At 30.9% G+C, this 13,918-nt stretch overlaps 1 pseudogene; it reads left to right on the forward strand.

Annotated features, from left to right (window-relative positions):
- The first annotated feature begins 677 nt into the window (after nucleotides 1-677).
- LOC144371558 (U6 spliceosomal RNA) lies at nucleotides 678-778 on the forward strand (annotated as a pseudogene).
- The last annotated feature ends 13,140 nt before the right edge of the window (nucleotides 779-13,918 follow it).

A 13,918-nucleotide genomic window follows, 5' to 3' on the forward strand; every position in this document is an offset into this window, starting at 1 on the left:
TTATATTTATGCATAAATAAAACAGAATGGAAATGCTGGAAGTGAATGTATTTGCAAACAGAACTTTAGTATATTAAACATGTAACATCAGATACCAGTAAGAAAAAATATACTTTTAATAATAATTGGTGTTGGGATAAAGGTATAATTATGATAATAAACAAAATTATTTTCATATTGTACACACAAATGTTACAAGAAAATGTGAGTAATTTATCAAAAATTACAAAAGTAGGGCAAAAATTTTTTCTTTTTTTTTTCAGTGCAGATGATTGAACCCAAGGGGTGCTTTACCATTGAACTAAAGCCCTTTTTATTCAAGAAAGGGTCTTGCTAAATTTTTCAGGTTGGGCTTGAACTTGTAACACTTCAACCTCAGACTTCAGAGTACCTGAGATTACAAACATGCAGATTTTAACTGTAACTCAAAGAATAAAAGCAATAAAAGATAAAATTAATGATTTTAATCACATATAATTTGTGAAAAATTCATGACAAATAAACATTAAAAACAAATTGACAAATTTCAAAATTTGTATTTTGAAATATTTCTTTTAATAAAAAATATTAAAGGTCATCACATCTACTCATTAAATAAGAGTATACAATTCAAAAATTTTGCAGTATAGACAAGCAAGACAGTCATGTATACCCTAAGAGTAAAGAGAAAGGTAAGGTGTTGCTATGCCAGCACATAACAAAATTTGAAATAAAACAGATATTAGTATGGCTCCTGCCTAAGGACAACATGAAAATTTGCGAAGGATTCTCTATCATTCTGAATTCTTGAAATAATAAATTTCCTACAATGTGTACTTTAATAAATTATATGTATATATATATATATATATATATATATATATATATAGAGAGAGAGAGAGAGAGAGAGAGAGAGAGAGAGAGAGAGAGAGAGAGAGAGAGAGAGAGAGAGAGAGAGAGAGAGAGAGAGAAAGTAAAAAGGAATACAAGGACATCTTAAATTATTTTCAGTGATCATATTTTTAGTAATAATAATGAAAACAAATATGATATTCTTTTGATGTAAAAAACAAAAGCATACAGCTCTTCCTATTAAGTACACTTACAAAAAGTAAGATATAACCTAAATCAGCCTTCTAACATGGAACTACTTTTTCACAGAAATAAAAGTATCTACATGCCACTTTAAGTTACACAAAAGATGAAGTGAGAAAAATTCCTGAATATGCAAAACTTTTTATGATTAATGCACTGAGTTTTTTTACTAAATAAAATGTTAAGTGGAGGAAACAACATAGTAAGCTTATAAATTGAAAATAATTAAAGCTATACCAATAAAATGTGATGAGCATAATTAGTTTCCTGAATCAAACAAATTTCAAACAAATTATTAACCTTAAGTTAATAATTTGAGGAGATATTGAAGAAAATTTGAGAAAGAGCACATTTTATAACAAAATTATAATTACTTGAAGGTATAAAATATTGAAATCATGATTTTTAAAAGTATCTTTTTTATAAATATCAGAGGGGTCTATGGATGTTATATTCAGAATTTGAGAGAAAATTTATCTATAACGGGGCATTGGAAAGAACATTGATTTAGACTTAGAAAAAAATATAGTAATGTGTTGAAACTGGATTTTAGATTTGTGTTTATTTTGCTATTTTAACATTTTACGTATTTATACTTTTTCATTATATTTTTAGAGTGGTATTAATATTAATATCAAAAACTAAATAGTATTACATGAACAGATTTTATTTGTCTAATAAATGATTATTTCAATTTATTTACAAACCTGGGGATAAGAAGAAACAATGAAAGAAAACCTAAATTTTTTCCATGTTTTTATTGGTGCATTACAGTTGCATATAATGATGGGATTTATTGTTACCTATCTGTACATGTACACAATATGATAACATACATTGTTCAATGTCACTCCTCAGCACTTTCCTCCCTCCCCTATTTCTCTTTCCTCTGCTAATCTCACTTTGATTTCCATGAGATCTATCCCTACCTTTCTTTTTCTTTTTCTTCTCTAACTTCCACATAGGAGAGAAAACAGGACTCTTGACCTTCTGAGTTTGACTTCTTTAACTTAACATGATGGTTTCTAATTTCATTGATAAAATATACTATATTTTAAATATTTTTCAAACTGGAGAACCTAAATTTGTGCATGCTTCATTTACCTTCTTTCAAAATCTTGTTTTATGGTGTTTCAACACATTGTCCAAAGCACTCACAATTTCTTATTTTAAAATAAACATGATTGAACGTCTAGAAATTTGTTAACAAACTAAAATGTTTGTGATAAAGTAGACATTTTTTGGCTTTTGTCCTTGCCTAGTAAACTAATCTTAAAGATGAAGCATTAACTGCCAGGTACTCTTTTAAGGTACATTTTCCATTTACTTTCCGCAAAGAAGAAATGTGACCTTCATCTATGTTCTAAATAACATAACTGTGCCCTGGTGATGTGTGCATCAGGTCTTGTGGGGGAAAACACATGCCTCTCTACATGTTCATCAACCTGCTCAGCCTGTTAGCAGGAAATCTAAAAGCAACACAGGAAAATGTTAATTGGTTAAGCACAGAGGGTAAAAATAATGTAAAAAAATTAAACAAAACATTATGTTTATATGAATGATATAGAGATAACAGATTTCTGATGTTTACCTGTTAAGCTCTATGAGGTTTAGCAAATATCCAAAGATTTTCATTCATTTTAAATGTACAACCCAGTGATTTGGGGGAAACAGTCACTTAACTCCCACCAAACCAAGGTTCAGAGCACTCCTGTGAGCACCAGAAAGCTCTATGTGTTTGCTCCCTCTTGCCCTCAGTTTATGGCCACAGACTCACTATTAGGCAACCAGTGAAATGCCAGCAGGTTAACTCTGTTTTTGCCTTTTCTAGAATTTTATATGGATTTTATACAAAACACTAAGAATATAGCCTTTAGTGACCGGCTTCTTTTACATAGCTCCTCACAATGTAATGTTGGAAAACTTTGTGGTGTGATACATGAATAACTTATAGTATGAGGGAGAACACTGAAAAGCAGAGTAGAAGGCTGGGCTTCTCTTTATAACAGCCCCATGTCCCATTTTTATGAATTAAACTCAACTTTTATCTGACAAGAGTAGGAAGAGAATGGTATTAGTGTGCCCTCTTCAAGGCTGGTGTGTGGATATAATTAGAAAAGGTACATAAAGTGTTTTCTAAGATTTGACAAGTTATGTGCATAAATTCAGAAAGGACTTTCAGAAATAACAGAAATGACAGTGTTCTAAAGATGTTACTAAACATGAATAAATGCCTACTAAAGCATAAAATCTCAAAAATCTTACTTTTTTTTCCCTTGAGAGACAAGATTCATCTGGAGGGATTCTAAAAGTGTATTGTATAAAATTTAAATAAAATAGGGGAAAAATTAGTACTACAGGGCTGGGGCTCAGCAGTACCACAATTGCCTGGTATGCATGAGGCCATGGTTTGATTCTCAGCACTACATATAAAAAATAAAATAAAGGTCTATTAAAAAAATTTTAAGAATCTAAAAACTGTAGTACTAAAATTACAAGAAGAAAAAATATTAAACCTATCTAAATAAAGCACATTTCTAGCTCTAGGTATAAACTTTATTTTTTTAATTTTTTCATTATCATCAATATTTTCCAAAAATTTATTTTACACATATCTCTGTGTTCTGAGATAAAGCAATGAGTTTTTAATGAAAAAACTTTCTGCTCCCTCTCCCGCACTGGGGATCTAACCAGGGGTCTCATGCAGGCGAGGTAAACTCTCTACCACTGAGCTGTCTCCTGCCTGCAAATTTCTGCTCTTTAACCAAAAGTAATAAAAAAGAAGAGGTCAACTATAATCTCAAAGAAAATATTTGTCAAACACATTTAATAACTAGTATATACAAAGAGACCTAAAAAAATCACTAACAGGGAAAGAAATAGCATAATAAAAATTTATCTATAAATATGAAAAATTACTCACTATATAAGTGATGGAGTTAAGATAAACACTTGTGAAAATGTTTTCTATCAGTTGTAATTAGAGAGGAAAATTAAAACCACAGTGATATGCCACAATTTACCTAATCAAATGAAAACATTTACAATGGTAAATGCTTACAATAAGGCAATGCATCTGGTCCTTCAATAATCTTAATAGAAAATAAGTTTTTATGTATTCATATAATACAATACTTTTTCAGCATTAAAAGGAATCAGCTATTATTCATACTATGACATGGATAAATCTCAAAATAATCTTCTGGATGAACTTAGACCCAAAATTCTATATTCTATATGATTTTATTTATTAAAAATTTTAGAAAAATCACACCTATTTGGCCAGATTATAGATCAATAATGGGCAGGGATGAAAGCATTGATAGTGGTAGAAAGTTTGATTATGAATGGACTCAAGGAAACACTTTGGAGTGATTAACATACTCTGTAGTATCATAATGATAGTGGATATATAGTTATATAAATTTGTCGAAATGCATAGACCTGGACACCTAAAATGGGTAAATTTAATTCTTTGCATATTGTACTTCAATAGGCCTGAAAATTATAAAATTGATTAAAGTTTATTATTATTTTAAATATTATGTTAAAAGCTTTTTTTTTCTTTCTTTTTCTCATTTTTCTTGCACAACACTAGGTTGATCATTGCTGATCTAACTAGTGTTTCTTAGGTCAGCATGGTCGATATACATTGGGGAAGGAAAGACCATTTGCCATTTGTTTGTCTTGGTGATGCTGCCTGGAACACCTGTTTTAAACACATTTTCTTATTTACAGCAGTACAGTTGATACAATACTCTCAGAGTGGAAAAGTATCAGGTCTCTTGGGCTAGACTTGGATGTGACACACCATTAATTCTGCTCCATTTTATTGAATACAGTAAATTATAAGGCTGAGCAAAGTTCAAGAAGGAGGAAGATACATTTGCCTCATTAGGTGAATTAGAATAATTTTTGCAGTCAACACAGTAAGTAAATATGTCATCAGTATACATAGTCATTTGAACTTTTAGCGCTTCCTGTAATTTTCTTCATATATACAAATACCTACACAAACATGCAAATTATTATGTTAAAGTAAATTATGACAGAATAAACCTTACAACTTAATTTCTAGTGAAATCCATGTGTCAATAACTAACTCATGCAGCTAGTCAAATTAAAACTTTTACTCACAATTTTTGAGACATTGCACAAAAATAAGTCATTTTAGTATAAAATGTATTAGTAAGTTATTTTTGTAGCAGAGAGCTTTCAAAAGGAATAAGAGTTAAGATAAAAGACAATCTAAAATTTTATTTTAGGTCAAAATAAATTGTTTCATGAAAGAAAATGAGCCTGAAGTGTGTACAGAGTAGCATTTACTTTAAATAAGAAAAAAAATCATGAAAAGATTTGCTACATATAATTTGTGAGACCATGAGAATTCTTAAAATATAACTTTTTGTGGGTTATATATTTAAATCAAAGCTTTGCACATTCTCAGCAAGCAATAAAATATTGAGCTACAATCCCAGCCAATAATTATTTTTTATTACCTAACATGAATCATGGCTACCTATAGGCATAAACTATTCTCAGTCATTTACACATATTAGAGAATTTTAAATTTAAATATTGCTGCTAGTATACAATAACACCTCTATTATATATGAGAAAACAAGGGCACAAAAGACACCAACAACATTTTAAAGAAACTTTTACTATGAAATAGAGCCAGAATTTGAACCAAGGCAGTCCAGCTCCAGATTAAAAACCAGTTTCAGTAAAGTCTAAAATGAAGTGTTTTTTTATTGTTGTTTTTGTTGTTGTTGTTGTTGTTTTGTTATGTTTTGTTTTGTTTTTTAAGAAATACTGTCCCATGTAGCAAAATGACAGGATGATGAAAAGGAGAAAAAGTCAGTACAACACATTATTGGCTTAGCTACCTCTGTAGGTGGCTGGAGTTGATAAGACAGTACAATCAGATGCGTCTTCTGCAGAAACATAGGGGAAGTGTCTTATCCACTGGATCCCATCCTTCATTGGTATGAGGAGTCTGAAGGATATTAAAGCCCCTGTAATAGTGGGTGACATATGAGTGAGTCTCAATAGTTTTCTTGAAGAATCACAAATTGCAAAGGTCAAGAAATAGTCCCTAGATAAGGAAAGGTAAGGTTGCATTTGAGCAAAATGAAATTAATTGTTAACCTGGCCAACTTTTCTAGATGGTAGAACCTAGAAATGGGGCATATGCAAAAAAAATAAAATAAAATAAAAAATAAGGTTATCAATTTAGAAAATAAAAGGGTGTTCTAAAATGGTATCTAACTTGTAAATATATTTTCATAAGATTCATTTAAAATAAAGCCCTGTTATACAAATGTGTCAAATACATAAATAATATTGATACATAGTTATTTTCTCATGCTTTTTATGAATATATTATTCAATATGTAAATTATTTGAGTCTAAAACTAACCATGATTTATATTAATTTTCTTATGAGAACTATAAATCAAAAAGGGCAGACTGCTCCTTACCAAAAAGTAATGGGAGGGAAACATATATTACCTTCAGGTTAAGTGGTTCCCTGGACTCCAAGTAATAGATTAGGCCACATGTTATCTTCACTTTTAGATAGGAGATATTTTAATACCCAAAGACTTACTGTTGCTTATTCATGTTTAAAACACAAATTGATAAAAATTATCATTAAATGAAAGAAAATTGACTTCTTTCTCCTCTTCTGCATAGAAGAACATATTATAAAGAATGCATACAGATTAACTATATATGGAAGTTAATTCCCTCTACCAACATACAGTCATGCATTTTATTTTGTAGAATTATACTATATCAAAGAAAGAAGCCAGACTGTATGCCCTTTGACTTGCACTAGATGTTTTAAGGAAGAGAAATGATCAGACCTTAAACATAGCTGAGGTATACAACCTTCTTAAATTACTCAAGCTGGTTCCACAGTAGATTAAAAGTGCCTTCAACCATAGACAGACAAAAATGTCCCTGAATGCCACAGCTTGCTTTAAAGAATGCAGGATTATTTTAAATGTGTTTTAACTTACCCTTAAGTTAAGCTACTGAATCTTGAGAGAATGAGAAAAAAAGGTCATGTTTGTTGATTTTTTTTGTTTCAAAATATAACAATAGGAGGACAATGTCTAATGCTTCTAAAATGTTCTTTTTCTGCTTGACTGATTTGCATGCAAAATAATTGCTTGAAGAAGAGAGGGGAAAAAAGATGAACTATTCAGGAAAAACACTTGTTTTTAAAAGACAAAGAACAATACAGGAGGATGGCTTTATTAAATATATAAATCAACAAGCTAAAAGCCCCAGATGTTTACCTGGCACTGCATGCCCAAAGACACTCAAAAGTATCAAATTACATTATGTTTTCAATATTAGTATAATCTGAATTGGGTCCTAGCTACATTCATTTGAGAAAGTATTCACATATACCCTTACACACAGAGAAAACTTACAGAAGCTACATCATCTACAAAAGAGTGGAAGGGATTTGCCTCAACTGAGACATAGACCAGGCACAAACCAAAGTTATTATTCTCCAATCATGACCTGAAAAAAAATATTTATAGCTGTTATAGAAACAAAAATTACACATACAGAAAGTAAGTATTGGGCCCAAAGAATAAGTATTAAAGACACAGAAAATTAAATATAAACTGAGACAATTCCACATAACTCTGGCTAAAGAGTTTTTAAAAATGTGTCATTGCTTTGTGGTACTGGGGATTGCACTCAGGGATTCTGAACCACAGAGCAACATTTTTGTTTCTTTGTTTGCTTGATTCTGTTTTTTGTTTTTGTTTTTTTAGACAAGTTTGCCAAGGTAGGCCTAGAATTTATAATCTTCCTGCTTCAGCATCCTGAATTGTTGGGATTATAGGCATGCTTCATCACAACTGGCAAAATATAAATATTAGTTAAGAATAACTTCTTAATCCAGAATAAAGGCATATCTACTAATTTGACATCCATATGCAAAAATTTTAAAAACATGATACTTCACTTATATAAGATAACAAAAGTGATATAACGGTTAAAATTCAAATGTACAGAAGGCAATTTTTATTTCAGATAATTTACTATTTGGATGTTCTAACACTACTAATTTTTGCATGTTGATTTTGGCACAATGAGATTTTCTGAGTTCATTTATTAGGTTCTAATAATTTTTGGGTGGGATTTGGGGGTTTTCTATATAAGATCTCCATTACAGAAGAAACAATATTTTAAATAAAATATACCAAGGATTGGATGTTCACATACAAAAAAAAATGAAACTAAGCCTCTATCTCTCACAAACTAAAAAAAAAAAGTCCAATCCAAAATGGATTAAAGACATAAAAGCAATACTGAAAACCGAAACTACTATAAGAAGACAGTAAACATGGTTCAGCACAATGATGTGGGCAAGGATATTTTGGAAAAAAAATAAACAAAACTGTTGGAAAAAAGCAAAAATAGAGTATGGATTACACCAAACTGAAATTCTTCTGCATAGCACATAAAACCATCAACAGAGTGCAGAGACAGCCTACAGAATGGAAGAAAATATTTCAAAATATACATCTGAAAAGAGTTGATATCCAGGGTATATAACAACTTCCAAACATTTAATAGCAAAATAACCTAATTAATAAATGAGAAATAGACCTAAATAGACATTTCCCAAAAGAAGATGTAAAAATGGTCAATAGTTATATGGGCAAAAAATATCAACATCAATAAGCATGAAGGAGATGCAAATCAAAACCACTATGGTATATATCTCTTCACCTCAGTGAAAATGACTGTTGTCAAAATGACTAGAGCTAAGTGAGGGTGAGAATGTGGAGAAAAAGGAACTCATATATATTGGATAGGAATTGAAATTGATACATTCATTATGTAAAACAGTATGGATTCTCCTCAAAAATAATAAAGAAAGAATTGCCATATGATCCAACATTTTCACTACTGATTATACAAGTAAAAATATATGAAATCAGTTTCCCAAAGAAAAGTTTGCACTCTTGTGGTTATTGTAGCACAATTCACAATAGCCAAGATATAAAATCAACCTAAGTGTCCATCAACTGATGAATTGATAAATAGAATGTGGTATATATGCACAATGGAATATAAAATGCCACAAAAAATGAAATCCTGTCATGTTAGCGACAACATGAATGGACATGAAATTCCCTATATTAAATGAAATAAGGCAGGCATAAAAAGTCGAGTACTGCATGTTCTTACTCATGTGGAATTGAGGGATGGGAAAAGTTTAATCAATGTGTATTAAGTTGCAGTTAGAAAAGAAATAATAGTCCTAGTGTGTTATCAAAGAGGAGATTGTCTATAGAAAATAATATTGTAGATTTCCAAAAGCTAGAAAAACGGATTTTGAATGTTTTTTTTCCTATGAAGAAATGATAAATATTTGAGGAAAGAGATGACTAATTTGATTAAACATTGCACAATGTATTGTGTACTGAAAAATCACAAGTTACCATATGTACAATTTGTATGTCTTTATCAGCTAAATGAATTTAAGTAAGCAATTAAAGGATTTGAAAGTTGTTTAGTACTCCAGGATAATTGTTCCAGTCTTCAAGGAAGAGATGTATTGTTTTTATGACCTAGCCAAAAAAAATACACATTATCTCTTCCTCCATGGCTACCAACCTCAGTAGACTCAAGATGGTGTGGTAGGGTGGGTGAGGATGAAATACAACATAGAAACTCCATTCCTTGAAGAGAAGAATGTGAGAGTCACTGTGTAAGAAATCATTATCACCATCTTAGAATATCTAATCTATCTGCCTTCTGACAATGACATCATCACACATGAAAATGTATTTGTGCCCTACTTCAGTACTCCTGAGATTTATCTTTCTATAGCCTTAGTTTGATATTTTTATGCCATCACTAATCAACTCTCTTTAGGTTCAGATGAGTAGCCTCAGGTGAAATTACTTGGATATAACTCTTTGAATACTATTCTTCTGAACATGAAGTCCCATGAAATAACAAGACAGGTTATATAATTTATTCTCCCACCTCCAACAGACCTTGGTAAGACAAACACAGAAAAAACAATATACATTATTTTGTAGACAAAAAAATAAAGAGGGAAGGACACAGCAAACACTTGCCCATAGCAAGTCTGAAATCTACCTGAAAGTATGGAACAATACCAATCCTTGAATGTTTTCATGGCTCTTGACTCTAGTGGTCATTTCCATTGTTGTTTTCCACAAAAAGAATGTATTTATATATTTTCTCTGCTTGCTTCCTTGATTCCCTTTCTGTAACATTTTAGAGATAGAGTTTTTGTTTGTTTGTTTGTTTCCACTTTTTACTTTCTTTTTCTCTGTCTTAGTTTTTTTTTTTTTGCTGTTGTGACCAAAAGATCTGATAAAAACAATTAGAGGAGGAAAAGTTTATTTAGGGGCTCACAGTTTCTCTTAGTCCATAGATAGCTTCATTCTTTGGGGCATATTATGAGGTAAAACATCATAGTGGAAAAATGTGGTGGAAAAAAGCAGTTGGGGACATTTTATTAGGAAGCAGAGAGAGCTAATCTCAGCTCACATAATATATAACACAAAGGCACACCCCCATCAACCCACCTCCTCCTGTCATACCCATGCTTACTGAGTGGTGACTGTAATCAGGGGATTACCACACTGATTAGGTTAATGTTCTCATAACCTGATCTTTTCATCCCTCAACTTTCTTGCCTTGTCTCATACATGAATTTTGGGGTACACCTCACATCTAAACAGTAACAGTCACTTTATATCTAACCTGACATGATCCTCTTAAACATTTCATAAATTTCTTATGTTCTCATTTATAATCCACTACATCAGAAAAAGACACATATATAAATATCTCCAGTATACTGCTCTCTGTATTGGGTTCCAAGGGAGTCTTCCTTTAGACAATACATATTGAATCATAAAATTCCTGCTGTTTAAACCAAAGGCTCTATAAGGCAGTTTTTAGATCTTTAGAAGATCTTCTTTTTATTTGAAAAAGTTGGTAAGACAAGACTATAAATATTTACAAAGAGTAAATAAAGGATGTCATAGGCACACTGGAATTAGAGATTTTTTCCCAAATCATTTATTAATGTGAGATGATTGTAATTGTTTTTTTGTTTACTTGTTCATTTTTCCAGAAGTACACATAGGGATTAAGAACTAGTCTTATTATGTTTTTTTAAAGAGAGAGAGAGAGAATTTTTAATATTTATTGTTTCGTTCTCAGCTGACACAACATCTCTGTTGGTTTGTGGTGCTGAGGATCGAACTCGGGCTGCACACATGCCAGGCGAGCACACTACAGCTTGAGCCACATCCCCAGTCCCAAGAAATAGTCTTATTTTCAATGCAAAAAATAATGTTTCTTTTTTTATTTCAAAGTTTATTCTTCATCTTATCTCTTATCTTTTCGCCTTTGTTAAATGGAATAAGAATGAGCTAGATGTAACCTATAATATTGTACCTAAAAATATCCTTAGCCAAATCATCATTTCATTGCATCTTCTAATTTCTCCTTTTACTGTTGGTGACAAAAAGTTGTCAAATTTTCACCTCTATGTATTTCCACAAATTCCAATATTTTCTTTATATTTCCTTCAGTTATCTTGAGAATATTTTAAAATCAATCTCCTTAGTCATTTACCAACACCCTCCATGAAGCATTTTATTGTTTAATTTTGCATCTCCTTAAGTCTAATTTGTTTTGTCTGCTTCCTGACCCCAGAACCTCAATCAGGAAAAAAAAAATTCAGATATTTGTTAAGGCAGATTGCCACTCCTTGGTTTACCATTTTTGTTACACTTAAATGTAAGTATAGGGAAAAAAAATCATCTCCAAACTCTGGAATAAAAAAAAAACAATTTATCCAACATAAATTCAATAATCAGAAAGGTTTCATCTTGACAGCTCTGTCTCAGGGTCATTCATTAGGTTGCAATATGATGGTGGATAATATTAGAAGAGGGTGGAGAATTTGAAATATATGGGGGGGTGGATAGACATTGTTTTTTCTTCCTGTAGTCTTAAATCCTAATTCATGGGCTGTGCTAGTCAGATTTCATTGCCATGGTCAAAATACCCAATAAGAACAACTTAGGGGAGAAAAGGTTTATTCTGACTCTCACAGATTAAGAGGTTTCAGCCCATGGTCAGCCAACTGCACTGCTCTTGCCCTCAGGAGAGGCAGAACATCATGGTGGAAGGTCATGGCAGGAGGAAAGCTGCTCTGGTCTTAAGAACCAGGGAGAAGGAGAGCATGCAAGGAGCCAGTGATGAAATGTAAACCCCAGGGCATGCCCCCAGTGGCTTATTTTCTCCAGTAATGCCCCACCTGCTCACAATTACTACCTAGAAATCCATTCAAATTATTAATCCATCAAATGGATCAATTCACAGTTAGCGCTCATAATAAGGTCACCTCTGAATATTTATGTATGGTCACATACAGCTTTTTGGGGACACCTCATGTTGAAACCATAACATAGGCTTTCATAGTTCCACTCAAAATTGCACTGTATCAGAAAAAATAAAAGATTAAAGTCTTATGGAAAGCAAATGGTAAAATGTTACTTATTTACAGAGAAAATAATCAAATATATATATAAAATTCAATGAATCTATAAAATAAAGACAGGAATTCAGTTATTGGAAATGGTACTGTTGAATGTTAATAGCTAATATACGTAATCAAAATTATAAAAGGTGCCTATAGAGATTTACAAGCCAATGTAAAAAAAAATGTATATGAAGAAATCAAAGAATATTTAATAACAAACAAATTTTGATACAAAAACAAAGTTGGAGGTCTTATATTACCTGTTAAGAGGCTTAATAGAAAGTTATTAAATAATTACTATGTGACAGAATGTGGAACAATAAAATTTAAACATTTTTGGGAAACCTACACCACACACACACACACACACACACACACACACACACACATACACACAATATGATTTTCAATACACATGGCAAAATAATTTATAATTGAATTTTACTTTTTATAAAGCAGTGAAGTAAAACTTGACGACTACACTAAAAAAACGAAAAAGAAAACAAGGAAGAACTATACCCTTATATAAATTTCCACTTTACACAAAAAATGAAAATAATCATGTACACCATTGTGAAACTAAAAGTGTATAACTTATTCTAATTAGTGTCATATGTATAATATTCAAAATATACTGTCATGTATATCTAAAAAGAGTTTTAAAATTAGCTGAAATGAATGTGGTAAAATATTACTCATGTTGTTTACTCATAGCAATTCCCTTTAAAGCCTACAAAGCATTTTACAGTATGTGTTCATTCATATAATGAAATGCAAATAAAAGTTAAATAAAATAATGCTCTGAAAGAAAATTTTATAATTAGGGTAAAATTCCTTTCACAGGATACAATGTACACTACAGTAACAGGGAAATAAATTAATCTTGAACATAATCAAATTTCACATTATGAAATTATTTTAAGAAAATGGGAAAGTTAGGTACAGCTTTAGATTGTAAGAGAATAATCTTTTATCTGAAGAAGGACATATAAATAACATATAAATTGATCTTTCTACTCAAAAATATGTAGTAAAATCATAAATAAGAAAATATAAGTAAAATTAAATCATTTAAAAACTTGAACATACATCTAAATAGGTACACAATTTTAAAATTAGCCTGTGAAATATTACTTAATGCTAATTATCAGTAAATTTAAATTAACTTTTAATGTGATACCTACACAATCTCTAGTATTAAACTACAATGACTAATAGCACCAATCGTTAGTAAGTATATGGGACAACTTAATTTATTGTTATTGTTTA

Source organism: Ictidomys tridecemlineatus, chromosome 16, assembly GCF_052094955.1.
Source record: "Ictidomys tridecemlineatus isolate mIctTri1 chromosome 16, mIctTri1.hap1, whole genome shotgun sequence".
Taxonomy (NCBI): domain Eukaryota; kingdom Metazoa; phylum Chordata; class Mammalia; order Rodentia; family Sciuridae; genus Ictidomys; species Ictidomys tridecemlineatus.